Source organism: Palaemon carinicauda, chromosome 42 (genome assembly GCF_036898095.1).
Source record: "Palaemon carinicauda isolate YSFRI2023 chromosome 42, ASM3689809v2, whole genome shotgun sequence".
Classification (NCBI taxonomy): Eukaryota; Metazoa; Arthropoda; class Malacostraca; order Decapoda; family Palaemonidae; genus Palaemon; species Palaemon carinicauda.
This window is the reverse complement of record NC_090766.1, coordinates 55,917,195-55,930,790: the sequence shown is the minus strand read 5'-3', so window position 1 is coordinate 55,930,790 and position 13,596 is coordinate 55,917,195.

Here is a 13,596-nt window from a genome sequence, read left to right as displayed (position 1 = left end):
TAGGAGTTAGAGAGAGAGAGAGAGAGAGAGAGAGAGAGAGAGGGAGAGAGAGACACTCAGCTTCTCTAGATTATGATTGGCTAGTCATGACAATTCCCAAAGCGGCAGCCAACCAAAACAGAGGCTTGTTTGTTTGGGAAGCTACACCAAACAATCGGGGCAGGAATTTCAGCTCCTTAAGACTGTTAGGGTCAAGTTACGCAAGTCCTTCGTGTGAAGAGGGAGACGACTTTACACTCTAATACATGACTAATCTTCTTTAAGGGCCACAGCGGGAAGAGAGATGCCGTGATTGACAATAAAGGGGTAAAAATTAATAACCACGTTGAGTGACGGATTGTTTTTATATGGCGTGGATGAAGACGACTGTGCCGAGTGAGAAAGCGTCTTACCAAAAAAAGAAGAAAATTGAATGAAAAAATATTATTTTAGAAAACTAAACTTTTAAATAATCTGTGTATGTCTCAGATGACAGAGATGGCTAGGAAAATAAAAAAAAAAGTTATATTTCATAATGGTTCCTTTAATTGTTATTCAGGGGCATTAAAACTGCAAACCGAGCCATCAATGGCAACGTCTGGTAACTATTGATTTGGTATTACATATAATACGATAAATCCCACTTATTGGTCTGACAGCTGCCTGACGGATCAAATCTTTGTTGCCTTAGTGTCTATTTGCTTTTGCCTCGATGATCAACTACTCGATAATTTGTAAAACAGCAGTGGACGATATGATCGAGGAATCGTATGCTGTGTTGGAGGCATTAGAACGAATGTCCTTCAAGTGATACACTGTGTTTAACAACAACGCGGTCCGCTGAGATACAGAAAATTCATTACGAACATTAATACAAGTCCCAAGATCGTGTTATACTTCTAAGAAAAATAATTGACACTAGTTGGTTAGATTTTTTTTTCTTCTACTTGGCAAGTGTGACCACAGTCGGAGCAGTGTTTAATATCCACCCTTGACATCTGATGACAGTTATTTGTCTCGACGTGTTAAAGTGATGAGATTTTCAGTTTGCCTTGACTTTCATTGCGAATTGCTTATGTATGTATGTATGTAGCCTATTATATCATACACACACACACACACATATATATATATATATATAATATATATATATAATATATATATATATATATAATAATAATAATAATAATAATAATCTTTATTTCAGCAGAAGCCATATACAGAGTTACAGTAGGGGTACAGTGATCTTACACTTTTGACAACGGTACAAGAAAAAAAAAAAAGATGAGAAATGCAATAAATCAGTGATATATAATAAACATCAATTAGCAGGTTGACCACAGAGATCTAAGGTTTGGGTAACAAAGTCACATAAGAATTAATGCTTAGCAATGATGATACCATACATATTAGCAAACAAAAAGAGAGGGAGAGAGAGAAAAAAAAAAGAAAACAAAATGGAGATGACAATGATAATATGTTGGAACAGAAATTGCTTGAAAATGAAAGAACACTGGGGAGGAAAAAAAAAAAATCTAGTCACTGAGCAGGGGTGTGAAGGAAACACAGGACATCCAGACAACAAAGATGTAACATAATAAAACACGTTATCATAACAATACTGGGAATCATACCAAAGTTATTTAGTGATGAGGATTTGGCATAGCCACACTATCAAATATTAGTGAATACAATTCATTGTACTGACGCTTCCGTATTCCAGGTTTCCCACATTTTGGATTTTATTCTCGCTGCACTTGCAAGCACATTTTGAATTAGGGGATTTTCACTAGATCGTAGGCGGGAGGTGAGACTTACTATAGAGCGACGAATGATGGTTTTCAGGTTATCCAGTCCATTTTCAACAAACATCGCTGAAGCTGAATGGTGCCTCGGGGTATTGGTGAGGCGCCTTAGGATATCATTGTGTATGACTGTGATACGTCTCATCGATTCTCGCGTATAGTTTGCCCATAGCGAGCAGCCGTATACGTTATAGCAGTAGTATACATACAGTATATATATATGCGTGTGTCAGTAGAATTATCCATGCCCAAAATCGATCTTATAGTGAAATACATAGCTCAGATATATTATTCAAGACACCAAGTTTCGCTTACCTCAATTTATTAGTTATCTATTAATCTTACTGATTATGGTCGATCTTACTTTACTACATGTCAGTAACTTCGATGGTTAAAATTATAACTTTTTTCACATTTCGCGTTCGTAAACATCCCATCAATTTCATAAGTAATGCTCATTGATTAACCCAACCATAACCTAATAATGATATAAGTTTCACACGAAATTCTATTCGTAAAATTAAGATTTCTGTCTTAATTGGGCTATCTAATATCAATAAAACTCAAGTCGCTCGTTGAACCAACCAGTTTCCTAAAGAACTTCAGTGTCTTATCTCATGTTGATCCTCAGATTTAGCATCGCTCATAGTCCTCGTCATAACTCAGGATTGTGGTGGACTATTAGAAACGTCCCTGCCTGGTGATCTGCCTGTCTGGGTTCGAGTCCCGGTCAAACTCAAGAGTTCCTTGTAGTGTTTGCAACCTCACCTTCCTTGTGCCCTAAGGATGGGGGGGGGGGAGGGGTTATGTGTGAACCTTTAGGTCTACCTGGTGAGACATCAGCACCCGTTGCTTGCCCCTCCTTGGTCCTAGCTTGGATGGAGTGGGGCGTGGGCTCTGATTATATGTATATATGGTTAGTCTCTAGGGCATTGTCACTATCCCTTGCCTCTGCCATTCATGAGTGACCTTTAAACTTTTAATAATAATAATAATAATAATAATAATAATAATAATAATAATAATAATAATAATAATAAAGACGTCAGGACCTAATTCCCTAATAAGATTGGTATTGTGATCAGTACTGGCACGTCAATCGCTTAACCTCTTCCAACAAAACTTGACCCAATCAAAGAATCGTAGTTTTAACATATGTAACTACTCTGATTACTAGTGTAAGCGACCCGTCAGAAAAGACAGCTAAATATTTAGACATTCACAGATGCACACAGATTAAACCCTTGTTATTAATAATAATAATAATTATCATTATTATCAATTACTATTTTAATCATTATTATTAATTATTATTATTAATATTGATAATTATTATCATTAATTATTATTTTACTAATAGCTACAAACCAGCTGGTTCGACAATTTTGTGGTATATTGCAGTTTCCAAATGTAACCCTAGGGGTAATCCCCTCACCAGGGTATAACTACTACCTCTTTCCCCCGCCTCTCAGCGTGACAGTTAGATATATATTTATAGATAGAGCCAGACGCTTGCTCTTTATTATATAAGGGAGGATTATAGAGAAGGTTAAAGTATTTTGATTAGTAAGGACAAGCTAACCTGGCCCCAAAGTAGGGCACATTTGTTGAGAAAAATATATCTTCTTTCACTACATTCATCAAAAGATAATATTAGTGAACAATAAATAAAAGAAAACGCTTTATCTTATAAGGTGGACAACTTTGATAGTCTATCCGATTTCAATAATTGATATGTCAAAACTTTTTTTTTTCAATCACCAAAATATAACTTAACCAAGATCACTTGTGATTTCTTCATAAAATCAAATAAAGAAGGATTGTCTTGTAAATAATACATTACAAATAACTAATTGCTACTCATCCTTTGTGCAACCCGACCTGGATCAACTGGGAATGTAAACAAACAAAAAAAATGGTTAGTCTGTTTACTATTTAAAATAATGGGTATCAGTGGTAAACACGAGAGAATGCAAACACCCAATTGTTTGTGAATGTGTTCGGTTTGCTTTGATGGATAATCGTACTTTGATAACAATCTGTTAATATTCATATTAACTGGCTTCGTGATGGAATCGTTTAATGTAATTGATAGTATTTCGGCACTTTTCGTTCTCTGAACCTTGAAGATAAAAATATATGTAATACTAGTGTATGCCACCGGTCAAAATGATGACAAAATATTTAGATAGATAAGCACACACGCGCGTATACACACACACGATTCAACCCTTCCCACCTCTCCCCCTTATCCTAACTACAACACGTTAGTTTGGGTAATTTGTGGAAGTTTGTTGTCTTCCGAGTGGTTGCCGTTTAGCGTGACAGAAACAAATGTTTATATATATATATATATATATATACACACACACATATACATACATATATATATATATATATATATAATATATATATATATATATAATATATATATGTATATATATATATATATATAGGGGATTACTATTTTTTTTATTTGTGACAGACTGAGTGTACGTCTAAACATTTATATAAAATACATTCGTACATAAAGCACGTGATTTGCTTGTGAACTAAAAACATCAAACATACAGATGCCTTAATGTAAACTTAAAAGGTTCATATGCACGGTTTTATATACATTGTTTCAGCTGACAGTTCTGAGGTAGGCTAAGTTCCAGAACTATTCGCGTTAAAAAACTAATCAGACGAGGACCAGGCTCCTGCCCAGAACTATTCCAAAGATAGAACAACGTTCAGGGTAGAAACGACTTAAATAAACGGCTTCAATATTCGCTATATTTATATTACGAAGAAAATAATTTCCAGGTTAAGAATAGTTTAAACCATATCAGTACCAGTACTACATAAAAATGGGTATCTTTACATAGGAATTTTGACAAGAAAACCAGCTTAGTCATCTATACTGGTAAAAATTTGCCGTAAAAAAACCGGTAAAAATCCCAAGGTAAATGTAGTCAGACATATACCGTTTTAACAACGGATATATTGACAAAATAGTGATATTTCGGTCACCAACCAATAAAATTTGAAAAAGAGTGGTAAAATTACTGTCGCCTGTATTTTGCTAAAATACGGCTAAGAACAACACATTTTTACGGAGAATTTCCGATTAAAATTTGTTTTTTTTTCAACAGTGTGTATATTCAAAATAGCAAAGACTCACAAAAATTTCATATTACGAATTTTACAAAAGTTCAAAACTAACGTGAAGGTTCTTATACTTTTTTAATTCAACATTTCTTGAAAGATCCAATAAACCATTTTAAATACGTAAACCAAATCTATTTCTAAGGAATTCAAATTTTGTATAAAAATTCAAAAGGGAAAATAGAAACGGAAATCTATTTCTATTAAGGAATTCAAATTTTGTACAAAAATTCAAAAGGGGAAATAGAAACGGAAATCTATTTCTATTAAGAAATTCAAATTTTGTACTAAAACTCAAAAGGGAAAATAGAAACTGAAATCCATTTCTATTAAGGAATTCAAATTTTGTAATAAAACTCAAAATGGAAAATAAAAACTGAAATTATTTCTATTAAGAAATTAAATTTTTTTACTAAAATTCAAAAGGGAAAATAGAAACAGAAATCTATTTCTATTAAGGAATTAAAAATTTGCACTAAAACTCAAAAGGGAAAATAGAAACAGAAATCTATTTCTATTAATGAATTCAAATTTTGTACAAAAGTTCAGAAGGGAAAATAGAAACGGAAATCCATTTCGATTAAGGAATTAAAATTTTGTACAAAAACTCAAAAGGGAAAATAGAAACGGAAATCTATTTCTATTAATGAATTCAAATTTTGTACAAAAGTTCAGAAGGGAAAATAGAAACGGAAATCTCTTTCTATTAAGGAATTCAAAATTTGTACTAAAACTCAAAAGGGAAAATAGAAACAGAAATCTATTTCTATTAAGGAATTCAAATTTTGTTCTAAAACTCAAAAGGGAAAATAGAAAAGGAAATCTATTTTTATTAAGGATTCAAATCTTGTACTAAAACTCAAAAGGGAAAATAGAAACGGCACTGAATAGTCGTAAGGGGTACATGTATTCCGTGGTTTTCAGTCTCTTTTTTGACATCCTGAATGAATTTTAAATGACTACACGAGTAACTGAAGGTTTCCTTGAAAATTTAATGCGTACGCTGATCCATAGAAGGTTCTCGGAATCTTTAAAAAGGATGTTAGAGTACGACTGATATGAATATTATTACTATCATTTTTTTTTACACTCTTCCTATTGCATCTTCTCTTTGTACTTTATTAGGACGACGTTAGCTCTGATGAATCTATCACTACTATCTTAAGTTTATTATCTTAATTATTATTGTTGTTGCTAAAAGGCTATTTAATTTATTTTATAATAATGTACGCGACCCGTCAAAAAGACGGATAATTATTTAGAAATATGCATACACACACAACTCCCCCTCACCACTACATGAGGGACGGGGAGAGCTGGTGTGAACGAAAAAAAAAATTATATATATATATATATATATGAGTGTGTATATATATATATATATATATGTGTGTATATATATAAATATATGTGTATATAAGTATATATATATATATATATATATAAATATATATATACATATATATATAATATATATATATATATATATGCATATATATATGCATATATATATATATATGCATATACATATATATGCATATATATATATATATATATATCCAGACACTTTTTCTTAATTGTATAGGGGAGATGCTTTGAGCAAAAAACCAAAGTTCCGAACCCATATCAACGTTGATTTGAGAATCCGTAGAATATCCTTTAAATATTTTCACCCACGTGGGATGAGGATTACCTCATCGGGGACCTCACTTGTTGATGGTATACAAGTATTATGACAGACAGAGTCTCTCTCTCTCTCTCTCTCCTCTCTCCTCTCTCTCTCTCTCTCTCTCCACTAGCTGCGATCTGCAATGGTAGACAAACATCTACGTACAGTTGGACACGGAAATTCCTGGCACACCTCTCTCTGAGGAAGTGTATTCTGTCACCCCCTTACTGCACTGAGAGTTCCTATCCTATGAGTAGGCTATACCCCGACCACCACCTCGGCCACCACTCCTTATACTATCTGTAAGGTGCACGTCCTCTGAGTAAGGTGTGCCAGGAATTCCCGAGTCCAACTGTACTTATATCATTGCTTCCGTGAATATAAGCATTCCTAATTTTTAGGGTAGTGTCCATCTATTCCCCTCTTTCGACCTGCTAGCTGAATGTGCTACCGACAACCTCAAAGAGAGAGAGAGAGAGAGAGAGAGAGAGAGAGATTACATGGTATACAACCTTTGACATATGCATAATGTGTTCTTATGAATTGGATAACTAACATGAGAGAGAGAGAGAGAGAGAGAGAGAGAGAGAGAGGGGGGGGGAGACTGTACGGTATACAACCCATGCCACATGCATTTTGTGTACTTATGATTTGGACAACTAATGAGAGAGAGAGAGAGAGAGAGAGAGAGAGAGAGAGAGAGAGAGATTACTTGGTATACAACCTTTGACACATGCATAATGTGTACTTATGAATTGGATAACTAACATGAGAGAGAGAGAGAGAGAGAGAGAGAGAGAGAGAGACTCTAACCCCATTTCAACAAAGAGGAGAAACCTTACGGACAGCAAAACAAACACAAGGAGAAGACTGAAGTACAGCTACGATCAGATACCAGATGTCGACGGCTGGGAATTGTGTGTATTGGGTTCCGTCTCTCCCTCCCTGACAGAACTTGAAAATGGTTAATTATGTAGTTAGTGAGTGTTGGAAAAAATGGGGGGGGGGGGTGAAAAACAACGTCTGGGATGCATGTTTGGCACAAGACGCTAAGATCATTAGCTGGTGCTGAGCTGGTGTACCTGCAACCCGAGACACACTCCGATGGAGAGTTTAAAAAGAATAGATAAACAAGTTTGAAAAAAAAAATAGAAAACAGGAAGAGGTGAGAGGATAATGGAGGGCATATCAAGATAAAGAAAATATTACCAGATTTACTCTTTAATCTTCCCACTGAAGTATACTCTTGGCAAGTGTTAAAAACGCAAAGATGTGTCAAGGCAAAGATAGCGCAGACTTTCCCCGAGAAATGTTTGATGGGCGGAATTTAATGTGTTTTACGAGTACGGAATTTATTTGTACTACTTTTGTGATGCTTTTAGGAGCTAGACGTTTAAGTCTGGTTTCTTTGTCCTTAAATAAAACATTAAAAAATCAACGGCATCCGCAATGCTATTATTCATAACACCACCACCACCCTCCAATAATAATAATAATAATAATAATAATAATAAAATAACAATAATAATAACAACAAAAATAAGCTAATAATAATCAATAGCTATAACTATAGATAGTAAAAATCGAAAAGCATGCCATTTGTGTTGTATAAAGTTTAAAGAAACTGCAATACAACTAATTTTCAGATTACACGAACAACGAACATTCTTGTTAATTAAGAACTTTCCTTCAAACTCGTACGCAAAAATAAAGTTCGAAAACGCTTAAGTAGAATAAATTTACAAAGTAAATTCCTCTGTCGTGATCATCAATTCAACTTAAAAAAAGACGACTGTACAGAAATCCTTTGATTATTTTCAGGAAGTTCGTATGAAGGGCCCTAATTTTAATGCTGCCTTTGACCGTGTTAATCATGAGAACATTGAAACAAACAAACAGTTGGGAGTAAATGGGTCTTTTCTTAGCATCATTGTTGAATTTTTGATTAATAAATTGCAAAGAGTTGTTGTTCATGGGAACCATAGGAATGGGATATCTGGTGTTCCCAAGGTTTGACCTAGAAAACAAGCTCGTAGCATATGCAGATGATGCTACTCTCTTTGCCTTCAGATGATGCTACTCTCTTTGCCTAAATTCTATTTCCTGGTTGTAGATCTTGGGTTGCTGAATCACTAACATAGATCTAGCTGAAATTAAAGAATGGTGCAAATTCTGGGGCATGAAGTTGAACCCTAATATAACTCGCATGATTGTAAGTCGAGGACAGTGGCTGCTCAACATCCAGTTCTCTGCATTGACAATGTTTCTTTAATTATATATAACTCTTAAAACTGTAATTCTTGATTGCCAATTTACTTTTGAGAAACATTCGATCTGTTTCTTCTTCAGTTGCAGAAAAATTATCTAATTAGGAAAGTCTTTCAAGATTTTCGGTGATCAATCCATTCTGGTGTGTTTTAATCCTTTCATTCTGCCTAGTTTCTAGTAATGTTCTTCTGTATGGCCTTTAACTGGTGACTCTCATCTTGATTTATTGAACGAAAACTTGCGATCTATTAAATTTCTTATTCCTGGCCACGATATTGCTCTCTGGCATCGTCGTTAGTTCTTTATGCATGTTACATAAGATTTTTCCTAATTCTGACCAACCTTTGCATTCCCATCTTCCCAGACTGTACCATCCTATACGTCTTCCTTGGTATGCAGTTACATTCTCCACCATAAAGCTCAATACTACAGAGTATTCAATAAATTTTATTTCAGTCGCGACCAGACTGTGGAATGACCTTCCTAACAGGTGGAACTTAGGAAGTTGAACAGGCTGAAATGAGTCTGTCTTCATAGTTTATATATGACTTCTATTTAATGGTTGTTATTGGTATTTTATATTCTTTTTCATTACTTTTTATATGGAATGGACATCCTGTTCTTGCTTAGTCCTATGGGATTAACAACCCGTTCTTACTCAGTCATAGGGGATTAACATTTTGTTCTTTATCAGCACATTACAGTAGCACACTGTTCTTCCTCAGCCCCAAGAGATTAATGAAGAAATAAATTATTATTGTCATAATTGCAATGATGTGTATAAGATAACCAGCCTTCTCTTGCTCGGCATTCTAGGATAGACTGTTACTGATCCCCCTTCTGGGGGGGTTATCATCCTGTTCTTACTCAGCCTTCTTGGGGTAAAGAGCCTTTTCCTTACTCAGCTTCTTGGGGTCAAGAGTCTGTTCTTACTCAGCCTTCTTGGGGTTAAGAGTCTGCCCTTACTCAGCCTTCCTGAGGTTAAGTCTCTCTTCTTACTCAGCCTTCTTGGGGTTAAGAGTCTCTTCTTACTCAGCCTTCTTGGGGTTAAGAGTCTCTTCTTACTCAGCCTTCTTGGGGTTAAGAGTCTCTTCTTACTCAGCCTTCAGGGATTAAGATCGACTGTGGGTTACTTCAAATAGGAGATATGTCATTCTTTACGAGTGAACCAGATAATTAGGTCTACAGCGGAAGAGAGCAGTATCTAATGAGTCAATGAAGTAGGCCTACACATTATTTGATTCAATTATCATAATCATCTAATATTTAGGGTCTGGTTTTGTAAATAAAATATATGATTTTACGAAATTGTTGGGTCCTGGCTTTTCAACGTAAAACAAATTATCTCTGGACATTATTTGACTAAGAAACTGCTTATGAACTTGTATCTCTTTATAGGAAGGAAACAAGGGGTAATACAAGGGGAGTTCATACATTGTACAAGAACAGGAGGACAGCAGCTGACTAAAAGCTATTTAAGACCAATTTCAACCTCCATCAAAATTATTACGAGTTTCTGCTGGACATTCTGCATTTTATCATTGATTTACTAATCATAATTGCCATGGCTACACTTGTGCTCCTCTCTTCAGTGCGGTTGAGTGTACATCCCACGATTGTAACATAGGGTTCCTGCGTTGTAATGAATTCTTCGTTTACCTCGTAATCGTATTCAGGAAAATTATGTCAAATGTTATTCATTCAATATTTCGCACTTTTGATCCGATATAATTCATCAAAATAATTTCACAGATTAATAATCCTAATCGACTGAAGATTTGATTTAGCTATTGCCATCTTTTCATGACCATTTAATGCTTCATAAATCTACAAACACTTTCTGAGTGGGGATACCTTAACGTGGTGAAAGGGTTTGTGTATCGCCATGATCAGCAAAACTTGGTTGGTTTGCTGTGAGCGATCAGACTGAAGGTTCCCACCATCACCATTCCGCAGTGGCCAGCATGGTGATGAAAATTTTCCAAATCCCACACATGAATAAGGACATGTCTGAGGCCTTTGTCCTTAAACCCTACTTTGACTGTTGCCTTTTGAGTAAGGCACCTTTAAGTTAATCATTCAGAATTCATTTCATTCTTGCAATTTTAGGTAATCAATCCAATACAAAAACATTAAACATTTAGATTTTGAATATTTTAAGCAATTTTCCATAAGAAAATCTAATAAATTACTTGCATGAAGAAAGGCTGCTTAGTGAGATTTAAAAAAGTCTATTTCCTAAGAACTTAAAAGTTTATTTCCTAAAAATTAAAAAAAGACCATTCCCTAAAAATAAAAAAACGACAATTTGCTAAGAATTAAAAAGGCTATTTTCCAAGAATCAAAAAAGGTATTTTCCAAGAATTTAAAAAAAGGTATTTCCTAAGAATTAGAAAAGACCATTTCCTAAGAATAAAAAAGGACAATTTCCTTAGAATTAAAAAGGCTATTTTACAAGAATCAAAAAAGGTATTTTCCAAGAATTAAAAAAGGGTATTTCCTAAGCAATAAAAGGTCTATTTCATAATAATGATAAAAAAGGAAAGATTTTCATTAAAATAAAAAAGCCTATTGCCTAAGAATTAAAAAAGGCTAATTCCTAATAAAAAAAAAAAGAGACTTTCATAAGAATAAAAAATGCTATTTCCCAAGACTTAGAAAAGGCGAATTCCTAATGATTGAAAAAAAAAAGACTTACATAGGAAAGAAGAAAGATTATTTCCTAAGAAAAAACATACAAAACCTTGTTATAATTTTTCTGCCCCAATTTATCACAATCCACCACACAAGATGCCAAGAAATATGAAATGAACAATGTAGAACATGACTAAATATTTTTCAGTAATAAATTACCTGTTTGGATTACCATACTCCTCTTCATTCAATGAATTTTTGGATATCGAGCGTTAGACGAAAAAAACTTTCTCATAAAGCCACTATGAGTAATGAATAATACGGCATGATACATCAATGTACACTGTTTAAAAAACGTAATCTTAATTGGAAATTCTCCGTAAAAAAATTTAGGAAACAAAATATACTATACAGTATTTTCCCATGTTCATTCTAACCATTGTATTATTCTAACTCAAAGTATACCACTTAAACTTCAGATTATTCTAACCCAAATAATTACTCTGCTTATTTAAACCTGAATAAAGTTATTCTACACTGTTAAAAAATTGCCGTTAAAAAACACGGTAAAAATCCTGGAATAAATGTTGCCAGGCATTTACCGTTTCAAAAACGGACATATTGACGTAAAGAATTGATATTATGGTCACCAACTCCTAAAAGATAATAACAAAGTAGGGTAAATTTACGGTTGCCTGTATCTTACTGAAATACAGCTGTGAACAGTATATTTTTTACGGAGAATTTCCGATTAAAATTACGGTTTTTTAAACGGTGTAATCCACAGTAGCAAACTTAATTTTAACCTGCAGGAATCACGGTTTATTTTTTCAGATCTGCAACATTCCACTTTATTTGTTTTAATAAAAATATTAAAATATATGTTTTTACCCACTTGGTGGCAGCCAGAATTTCAATTATCTTAGCCTATTCAAATATACAATACCATAATGTACATATTCTTAACAGTCGCATATCAGTAAACATTCTACCTTACCGGATCCTACTACACTTAAAAAATTGCCATAAAAAACGGTAAATGCCTGACATCATTTATTCCCGGATTTTTACCATTTCAAAAACGGATATATTGAAGTTAAGGAGTGATATTACGGTCACCAACCCTTAAAATATAATAAAGTAGGGTAAAATTACGGTCGCCTGTATTTTACTGAAATACGGCTGAAAACAGTAGATTTTTACGGAGAATTTCCGATTAAATTTTTTTTTTTTAAACATTATGTTTATTCTAAAAATCTGTATGTTAGTGAACCAAGTGTAATCTGAAAACAAGATTTCCAAAGCCTTCGGAACCTTTGTTTTGCAAAAGAAGCCCTTTACACTATTTTCGCTTTTTTTACCTTAAAGTTTACGGATACCAATACTCGAATCTTACTTCCAGTTTTAATATGTTACGAGTTTGCAATAAGATTTTCAAGTGGCTTGTAACATAAACGTTTGTTTAAATGTATTCTTTCACCTACTGTATAAGCATATTAAATTGCTTTCCTTTTCATAATGTTTTGTGCTTTATTCCGAAAGTCTGTTTTAGGTATATTTGATTTTTCACAGCATAACCTAACAGTAAAAACTAATAATAATAATAATAATAATAATAATAATAATAATAATAATAATAATAATATCTAAAATCAGAAGAAAACTGCTAAATCCTACCGACAAAAATTAATATTAATTACCCATACATCTACCAAGACACTTCCCCAATTTTGGGGAGCAGCCGACATAAAAAATTGATTTTTTTTTCGCTTAGCTCCTCCCAGCCTGACGAGGGATTCAGCCAAGTTTGGTTGGTACTACTAGGGTGCCACAGCCCACCCTCCCTCGTTATCCGCTACAAATGAAGCTTCATATGCCGAATCCCCTTCTGCTGCTACCTTAGCGTTCACCAAAGCGACGGAGGAAGCAGCTGAGCCTATCGGAACTGCATCACAATCGCTCGCCATTCATTCCTATTCCTAGCATGCTCTTTTGCCTCTCTCACGTCTATCCTCTTATCAGCTAGAGCTTTTTTCACTCCATCCATCAACCTAAACCTTGGCTTTTTCTTGCACTTCTCCCATCAACTCT